Source organism: Oryctolagus cuniculus, unplaced genomic scaffold (genome assembly GCF_964237555.1).
Source record: "Oryctolagus cuniculus unplaced genomic scaffold, mOryCun1.1 SCAFFOLD_172, whole genome shotgun sequence".
Taxonomy (NCBI): Eukaryota; Metazoa; Chordata; class Mammalia; order Lagomorpha; family Leporidae; genus Oryctolagus; species Oryctolagus cuniculus.
The window spans coordinates 73,486-82,635 of NW_027208240.1; the positions used below are offsets into that span (position 1 = coordinate 73,486).

General features: G+C 46.9%; 1 pseudogene; it reads right to left on the reverse strand.

Annotated features, from left to right (window-relative positions):
* Nucleotides 1-320: 320 nt before the first annotated feature.
* Nucleotides 321-6,202, reverse strand: LOC127488574 (zinc finger protein 496-like; annotated as a pseudogene).
* Nucleotides 6,203-9,150: the final 2,948 nt, after the last annotated feature.

A 9,150-nucleotide genomic window follows, 5' to 3' on the forward strand; every position in this document is an offset into this window, starting at 1 on the left:
AGGGACCACAGTGGTTTCCCAGCCCTGAGCACCCTGGAGCTCCCACCATAGGACTGCCAACACACCCCCGCCATCAGGCCTGCAGCTGCCTTGGATACAGGTTGTGCTGTGCACCGGTCCACTCCCCAACCAACCGGAGGGGCATGGACAGCAGCCAGCCTGGACCCTGGGGTCCGTGCTCAGGGCAAGATGGGAGGGTGAATGCTGAGGACTGGTTGGTGACCAAGTGGTCCCTGGATGGAGACTGGCCCTCTGCCAGCTTGGCCGACCATGTGCAGGGGCTTCTGAGATGGATTAGGCTCTCAGATGGATTAGGGGCTACCGTGGCAGCAGGTGGGGCTGGACACGGCCCCGGCGCGAGGGGCAGGAGGTGCATGGGGCTGGGCAGCAGCCCTCAGTAGGATTTCTGGGCCTGCTTGGAGCACCTCTTCATGTGCACGTGCTCATGGCAGAAGAGGTCTAGTTCTGCCCAAAGCTCTTGATGCAGTAGTGGCTCTGGAAGGGCTGCCTTGCATCCTTTTGGTGTGTGTGGCTGCGGTGCCTAGCCAGAGGCTCCCAGTGCTGGAAGCCCAGTCCCACCTCACTCTGCTTCTCTGGCTCCAGTCTGCTGGGCTGCCGGTGGATCTGCTGGTGTGATAGCAGGTGGGAGTTGAGGCAGAAGCTCTTTCCACAGGAGCCGCACCTGTAGGGCTTCTGGGCCTCCTGGGCCTCCTGGGCCTCCTGGTGGCTGTCCAGGTCCTCACCTTCACTGAACAGCTCCCCACACATGCCGCACATGCGTGGCTTTTCCCAGTCCCGGCAGCTGTGCAGGTGCTGTACAAAGTTGACCCTCCAGTGGAAGGCCTTCCCACACATGGGGCACAAGTAGACCTTCCTGGAGGCAGGCACCTCACCCCCCCATCTCCTCATGCCCTGGAAGGGCTGCAGCCCACAGGGGCTGAGCTGGGAGTCCTTGTCCCCAGAGCTGGACCACATGATTTTGATGGTCACCTCCTCCTCCTCCTCCAGACTGCTCTCCAGAACCTATGGTCTGCCTCCAGCTACAGGAAATCAAGCTGGTCAGGGGTGCCGCCAGCTCCTGAGATCCCTACCCAGAAGGCCTGGCTCAAAGTCCAGAGACACCGGTTCCTGCAGTGCTCCTGGATGATCTCGGTCCTGGCTGGCCCTGCAGGGACCACAGGTAGAGCCGTGAAGCAGCCGTCACGGTCCAGATGCTGTGCCCTTCTCTCTTCCCTCCCCTCTGGCCACAGAGGCCCCTCCAAGCTCGGGGCCTGCACTTCTCTCTGTAGGGTGGTACCATGTGCACACCATAAACACCTCCTGTTTTCCCCAGTGGGAGGTCCCAAGGGGGTCCAGGAAGGTGCCTGACCCCGATGCAGAGCACAGCTCCCCATCACAGTCCAGTCACAGCTCACTTGGCCCATCACAGCCAGTCCCCTCAGTCCCAGCCCAGTCTCAGCCCAGCAGCCATGCGGCTCTATTGTCATGCCACACAAGTGTGTGTCTGTGTGTGCACCATTTGCAACTCTGTGCTCCAAGCCCTGCTGTAAATTGGTGGGTGCTTGGAAGGAGCGCCGTTTGCTGGAAGGCCTGGGACTCCAGCACCTCAGCTCATCCTGTTTCTTTCTTTCTTCCACCTCAAACAGTTGGAAGGCTAGGAGGTCATTCCAGGGGAAAAGAGGAAAATTGTGTGTCTGGCACTGGGGGTGTGCCAGGAGCCAGGCTGTGAGCTGAGGGCAGCCCCAGGAGCCACTCAGTGTCACTGAATGAGTGAGCTTGAAGGAAGAAGGGGCCTGCACCACGAGGATGGGTCTAGAGCCAGCAAGAGGGGCTGGCACTGTGGCACAGAAGGTTTAGGCACGGCTGTAGTCCTGGCATCCCTTATGAGCACTGGTTCCAGTGCTGGCTGCTCTACTTCTCATCCAGCTCCCTGCTAATGCTCCTGGAAAAAGCAGGGGAGTAGGGTCCAGGTGCTTGGACCCCTGGCTTCCCCATGGCAGACCTGGGTGGAGTTCCAGGCTGCTGGTTTCAGCTTGGTGCAAACCTGGTTGGTACAGTCCTTTGGGGAGTGAACCGGCTGATGGATGAGCCTCCTCTCTTTCTGTCAAACTCTGCCTTTGTTTCTCTCTTCCTTTTTAAAAAGATTTATATTTTATTTGAAAGGCAGAGTTACAAAGGGGAAAAGACAGGGAGATCTTCCATCTGCTGGTCATTCCCCAAATGTTCAAGATGGCTTGGACTGTGCCAGGCAGCAGCCAGGAGCTTCTTCTGGGTCTCCCATGTGGGTGCAAGGGCCCAAGCACCCGCGCCACCTTCCACTGCTTTCTCAGGCCACTAGCAGGGAGCTGGATCAGAAGTGGAGCAGCTGGGACATGTTGCAGGGCAGTTCCTTTACCTGCTTTGCCACAAGGCTAGCCCCAAATCTCTGTCTTTCAAAAGAATGAATAAATAAATATAACTTTGCAAAAATAAAGCTTTTGAAAGGATCAGTACTGATCCTGGTCTGCCCTAACTCCCTTGGTGGCAGGAGTGGAGCAGGCCCTCCCTTGCCCTGAAGTGCTTTCCCTACAGGGCTGTGAAAACCCAGCTGGACAGGGTGGGAGGAGGTGGGGACTTGGGATGGCTGGGATGGGGGGACTGCAGGGCCAGGATGGAATGTGCAGGGTGGGACGCACCACAGCGTGGCTGCTGGCCTCACAGCCTTTGCAGACAGGCCGGGGTACCCAAGCCCATGTGCGCCAGGGTACCTTTGAGTCTCATCAACAGGGGGCACTGATGCTGAGGACCCCACCCATGCTGTCCCCAAGGTGCTGACTTCCCAGCCCCAGCACTGCAGGCCCCGGGCACAGAGGGACTGCCTGAGCTCTAGCATGCACCAGGCTCAGGGTGGGTACCTGAGGGACACCTGGCCCCAGCATGGCTCAGTTAAAATGAGGGACAGGGACAGGACAGGGTGTCAGTATCCAGACAACGATGGGGACAGGGCAGGACATCAGTACCCAGACAATGCATGAGGCTGCACAGAAAGCCTGGGAACAGCCTGGCTCTGCCCTCTCTGTTCACCCAATTTTGGTGCCTTCACTGACCAGTCAAGGAGGCCTGCAGTGCTTCCTTCCCCTGGAGCTCCAGTAGCTCCAGCAGCAGCTCACTCTCCTCTCCCTGGAAGGGGCCCAGCAGGGCAGCTGGGTCATCTGCCCCAGGGGAAGGCAAGGCACCCCATTGAGTGGCTCCCAAGGTGGCCCGCACAGCCAGGCTCAGAGTCCAAGAAGCTGAGTGGAGGGGGGGAGGTGTGTGGTGAGCAGGAACCCCTGAGGGGCAGGGCCAGGGCCAGGGCCTTCAGAGTCAGCAGGTGTGAAGCCAGAAGCAGATAGTGATGCTGGGCCTCTGGTGACAGACAGCCCGGGAAGCCTGAGCCACCGGTGTCAAAATGGCAGGCAGGGACCAGGGCGACATTTGCTTTGGACAACCAGGCACAGACCTGAATACACCTCCAGTCTCCTGCTATTACAGAGGGTAGGGACTCCAGCCCCCATTCTGGGTGCACAGTCTCACTTGGGAGGGGAGACCCTGGCAGGGACCCCAGGCCGCCATCTGGGAGCTGGGTCTTACTTGGGGTCACAGAGACTCTGCAGTCCTCCCCAATGACGAACTCTCCATAGAAGCCAGTCTGGCCAGGGTTCAGGAGGGGCCAGTCCTCTTCAGAGAAGCACAGGATCATGTCCTTGAAGGGAGAAGCCCGGCTCTGAAACCACAGGGCAGGCTTGGGTCAAGGGCAGACAGCACACCATGGACAGACATGTAACCAGGGCCAAGGTGAGCCAGGCATCATCTGGTGAGGGCCTGCTTCTCGGCTCAGGGACCTCCTGGGGTGGAAGGTTCTGGTCCCACCTCCTGGGACCTCATACAGAGGTCAGGGTGTGGCTTTGGGTGGACCTGCCCCCACGGCAGCTCAGTGTCCCAGCTGGGACATCCCTGAGTGTCCCAGGCTGCGTCCAGGGCAGTGACTCCACCAGTCAGGGACTCTTGCACTGAAGCTGTCCCGGGAGGAACAGCACAGGGTCTTGGGGACATTTGTGGAGTAAACCAGCTGATGGAGTCAGTCAGTCTCTCTCTCTCTCTGCCTTTCTAATGCACACTCACAGGGCCACACCTTATCAGCTGTCTCCTGAACTGCCACTCTCATTCTCCTTAACACAGACAGCCTGAGAATGTTCCAGATCTTCAGGCTCTGCTTCCCTTCTGAGTAACAACTCCATCACAAATCCCTCCCCTCGTCTCATGTTCATCACCCACAAGTTCTGCCTTCCACAGGGCACGGATTGGGGCACCCCCCGCTCAATCCCTCCCCCATGTGACCAGGCCTCACCCACTCACATATCCACCAACAACCTGTTCTCACCACACAGGCACCTGAGGTTGGCCCCCGAGGATGGAGCTTCCCCTGACCCAGAGCCCTTGCCCATGCATTCACAGCAACACAGATTTTCTAGGACACAGCCCAGACCCTTCCAGCCTCTCCACAAGCACCCAGCTCAAAAGCCACTCCTACACATGGTCTGTCAGCCAGCACCTGCTGCCCTCTGGACCAGCCTCCCCCAGGTGTCCTTGACAGGTGTGCAGAGGGCCCTGCAGGGTCGAGCTGGGCCGAGGCCCCTGCCCTGGTCGCAGCAGCCTTCTTGTGACTGTCCCAGCATGGCAGTGAAATTGTCTTTAAAGTCATTACAAAAATTTTACCATCTTCTGTTCAACACATTCTCATCAATGTATATCATTATTATTTTACTAGAAATATTGCATGTAAGGATATAATAGGGAAATAACAAAACATAACAAACCAAACAATTAAAAATATCATCAGCTGTCATGTCAGAGGCTTATTTTATTTGGATCACTGGGAAATATTGAGGTGTTTTAAATTTTATTTAACATTTGATAATTTAATTGTTGGTAATTGGACCTAGAAGCTGGGTCATTAGATATTTAAGAAAAGATTCTCTTTACTCCAATAGGTAATCCCCAAAGCACTAATGTTATCATCCATACTATTGTCTTTTATGATCTTGCAAGAGCAGATGCTGAAGAAATTAGGAAGCATGCATTTTTCTGACCATTTTATCTGTAGTCTATGACATAGTGATTGGAATTCAGGAAGCACTTAATAAATATTTCATGGCAAGCATTGTTATTGAGAGGTTTCTAATTCTTTCAGTTTTCTAAAACAGAATCTTGTGTGGAATAATTCTGTAGAGATGCTTTATGTAACTTTAAACCAAGGTACTTGGTGTTTGGACATGAAGGACCCAGGATCAGTGATGAGACTTTTCCGAAAAGGGGAAAAAATATATGTACTGTATTTTCATTCATTTGGGCTGTCTGTCATAGCAGAGAACATCTTTCTAATGAAAGAATCAATACTTTTGAGTTACAGATGAAACCTCAAATGTAAAAACTACTCTTGAGTGCAGCTTTTTAAAGCAAAGAGGAAAAGTTTTTATAAAATTTCATTATAATTCTTTTTCTTTTCTTAGAGTGCCTTTTCACTTTGTGTTGATAGCATTACTGAAAATAGGCTGGATCCTAACAATATTAAGAGAATAAAATTACTGTGAAATTGCAGTAGAAATAAAATGGAATATAGTATCTAGAGAGAAGTATTATTAATACTATGCCAAAAATGAAATAAAAATCCTTTCTGAGATTAGCATTTTAAAGGAACTGAATCTATAAAGGATTTAAGTTTTAAATTCACAAGTGGATTAAACCATGGCAATAGAAAAAGTCCAATATTACCTGTCTGTGGAGTAGGTTTTACAATATATTCCCAGGATGAATATAGTAAAAACGTTAAGTATTCACAATTACTTTAACAAAATATAACTTTGGAATTTTAATGCTATTTGGCAATCTCCTTTTCTGCCTCTCTCTCACACACATACACTATATACACATACAGACACACATGAAGTTTCAGTAAAAATGTTCAATATAGGTTCTTTTCTTGATTTTATATGCAACTTCACATTTTTATTATGCCATTTGTGAGTACATAATTTAATTTTGATTAGGTGATAGATTTTCTTTTCTTTTTAAAAAAATTTTTGGTAAGAACAATTTCCTCCAAGTTATAATCAACACCTGGAATTCAGGAAACAGAAAGTTGTGTGTAACTCTTGATTGCTCCTGTCTTACTCACCTTCGCCATGAAATTCTCAAAGAGTCAGGAGTTCAACTAAGTGTTTTGATCTGGTATACTTAATGATTATTTGGATATCTCTTACTATATATATTTTTTTGAGGGGCAGAGTCAGAGTGAGACAGAGAGATGGAAAGTGCCCACATTCTTTTTTTATTTTCTCTTATTTGAAAGACAGAGTTACAACGTGGTAGAGACAGAGAAAGGTCTTCCTTCTGCTGGTTCACTCCCCAAATGGCCGCAACAGCCAGAGCTGAGATGATCTGAAGCCAGGAGCCAGGAGCTTCTTCCAGGTCTCCCACCTGGGTGCAGGGGCCTAGGGACTTAGGCCATCTTCTGTTGCTTTCCCAGGTGTACTAGCAGGGAGCTGCATTGGAAGTGGATCAGCTAAGACTGAAACAGGTGCCAATATGGGATATCAGCAGTGCAGTGCAGATCAGGGTTTTAACCTGTTCTGCCACAGTGCCGGCATTCTGATTCATCTCAGGAACAAAACTCCTGTCTCTCAGGGTCTGCATTAGCAGGAAACTGGAGCCAAGGGCCAGAGCAGGATATTGAACCAAGGTACTCTTATGTGAGGCATCAGTGTCTTTACTATTTCAAATACTCATTCATGCTTAAGGTTTTGATGCTAGGAAACACAGAGAAGGCAGAACAAATTGATCACACAAGGGACAAGCTACACATATTGTTTTGAAGAGGTCAGTTTTCAGCTAGGCATTTTAGAACCCCTTGTCTGTCTTTCTTTCTTTCTTTCTTTCTTTCTTTCTTTCTTTCTTTCCTTTTTTGTTCTAAAGAACAATTCAGCAAAATAAAATTCCAGTTTCTTGTTGGACAACATTGTTTCACACATACATTAAACAGACCAAAAAAAAATAATAAACAGCAACTTCATAGACAAAAAAAGGAGAAAAAGAAACCTTTTATCTTTGGCCTTTTTAACCATCTCATACAAACCAACTACTTATAGTACAGCTAAGTACATACTCAAAAAGTTATTGGAATGCTCTGAATAAATTGTTTTTTTGTTTTTTTTTGCTTTTTTTACAAGTTTTTTTTTTTCTTCCTCCTTTGAGATTATAATGAACATGGTCACACCACAAGTAAAGTCAGAAGTAAGACAGAAAATGCTCCGAAGGCTGGTTTGGATATCCCGAGATCATTAAAAGTGGGTGACCCCCAACAATATGTACAAAAATATAAAATGTAAATAAGAATACAAACAAATTTTCCTTTTTAAAGTACTTTTAAGAAGAAAAGCAGGGCCTGGAAGTTTAGGTTCTTTTCCTCCCCTGTTGCACATTCCCCGGATTTGGTTGGGTGGAGAAAGGGCATGAAGCCTGCAGGTGGCGCTGCCGCGGGGGCGGCATCCTCTCGGAGGTGACCACGTTAGATTTTGAGATTAACTCACCGGAACTTAAAAAACAAAAACTTAAGGAAATAAGGAAGATAACATTATCACTATTTTACAAAAAAAAAAAAAAAAAAATGGTGCTAACAGAAGTAGCATGGAATTCCCTCCACAGAACAAAACAAAGTCTGTGGTTCTATTGACACAAAAGTCAGATTAAAGTCAGATTATTATCTCTCGAGTTGTACATACATAATAATACATTTTGCAGAATTTTATTTTAGTGATGAATTATGAACATGAGCATGTGTAATCTTCCTTATATTTCTGAAGTTCTATGATTCATGTCTATGCTGAATGAAGGTAAATTAAAATGACTATGACCATATGCTGAAAACTTAAACACTTATTAAAATATACACTACATTTGTTTTCCCACTTTTCTAAGTTTTACTGGATTGTTTCAATGTAGTAAGTAACTCAGAGACCAACATGGTCATAAAAAGATATTTAAATAACATAGGTACAAAGCAAAACTACTGGGTTCCAGATTAGTTGTACTACTTTCTATCTTGATGGCTTTATATATCTTAGCACAGTTTTGGCAAGGAGAAATAATAACAGGTAAACGCCACAAAATTTTAGTGAATATTAAATCAATCACCACCTATGCTAATCAAACAGCACAATGTGCTACACTATCCCAATATGAGTGAATGTCATTAGCTTTTATCACTTCTGAATTCTTAAGCCATTGACTTTCAATGTACTGGAAAAAAAAAGAAGCCCACGTTGAAATGCTTAAAAATTAAATCCTAAAATCCAGTAATAGTAACAGGGAAAGGGTAGCTTCCAGAAGAAATTCATTACGTATGCCATATGCCACCGGTTGGTTCATGTGAAAGTATGAGAATGAATGAGAGGAAAGAAAAATAGAATTCATTCATTGTCACACAACGGTGCTGCACAGGCTACAGAACCGTACCACACTCCTCATCCTGTGTCACAATCAACAATCATCTTCTGGATGAAAAAAGTAGCTATGCCTCTGAAAGTTTTCTAAAAGGCAGACAGGAGTCAGAACAGAGTAGCTTTCCAAATATTAACTAAGAAATTTTACCAAAGAATAGGTTAAGACACTTCCCAATGAGAAACTGTATTTCTTTATCATTAATTTTATTATTTAGTAGAAGTGACAAACATACTTTGTAGTAAGTTATGTTCAAGAAATACCACTTCTGTGAATTAATGCTATAACTAGTACTCAAACAGTACTTTACACTTTGTGTTTCAGTGTGGGTGCAAACTTTGAAATCTTTACTTAATAAATACTAAATTGATCTTCTGTATATAAAGATAATTGAAAATGAATCTTGATGTGAATGGAATGGGAGAGGGAGAAGGAGATGGGAGGGTTACGGGTGGGAGGGAAGTTATGGGGGAAAAAACCACTGTAATCTAAAAGCTGTACTTTGGAAATTTATATTTATTAAATAAAAGTTAAAAAAAAAAAGAAAGCGAGGGAATAGGTCATGGCAGCCTTGATTTTTTTTTTTTAGTTTTTTTTTTTTTTTTTTTTTTGACAGGCAGAGTGGACAGTGAGAGA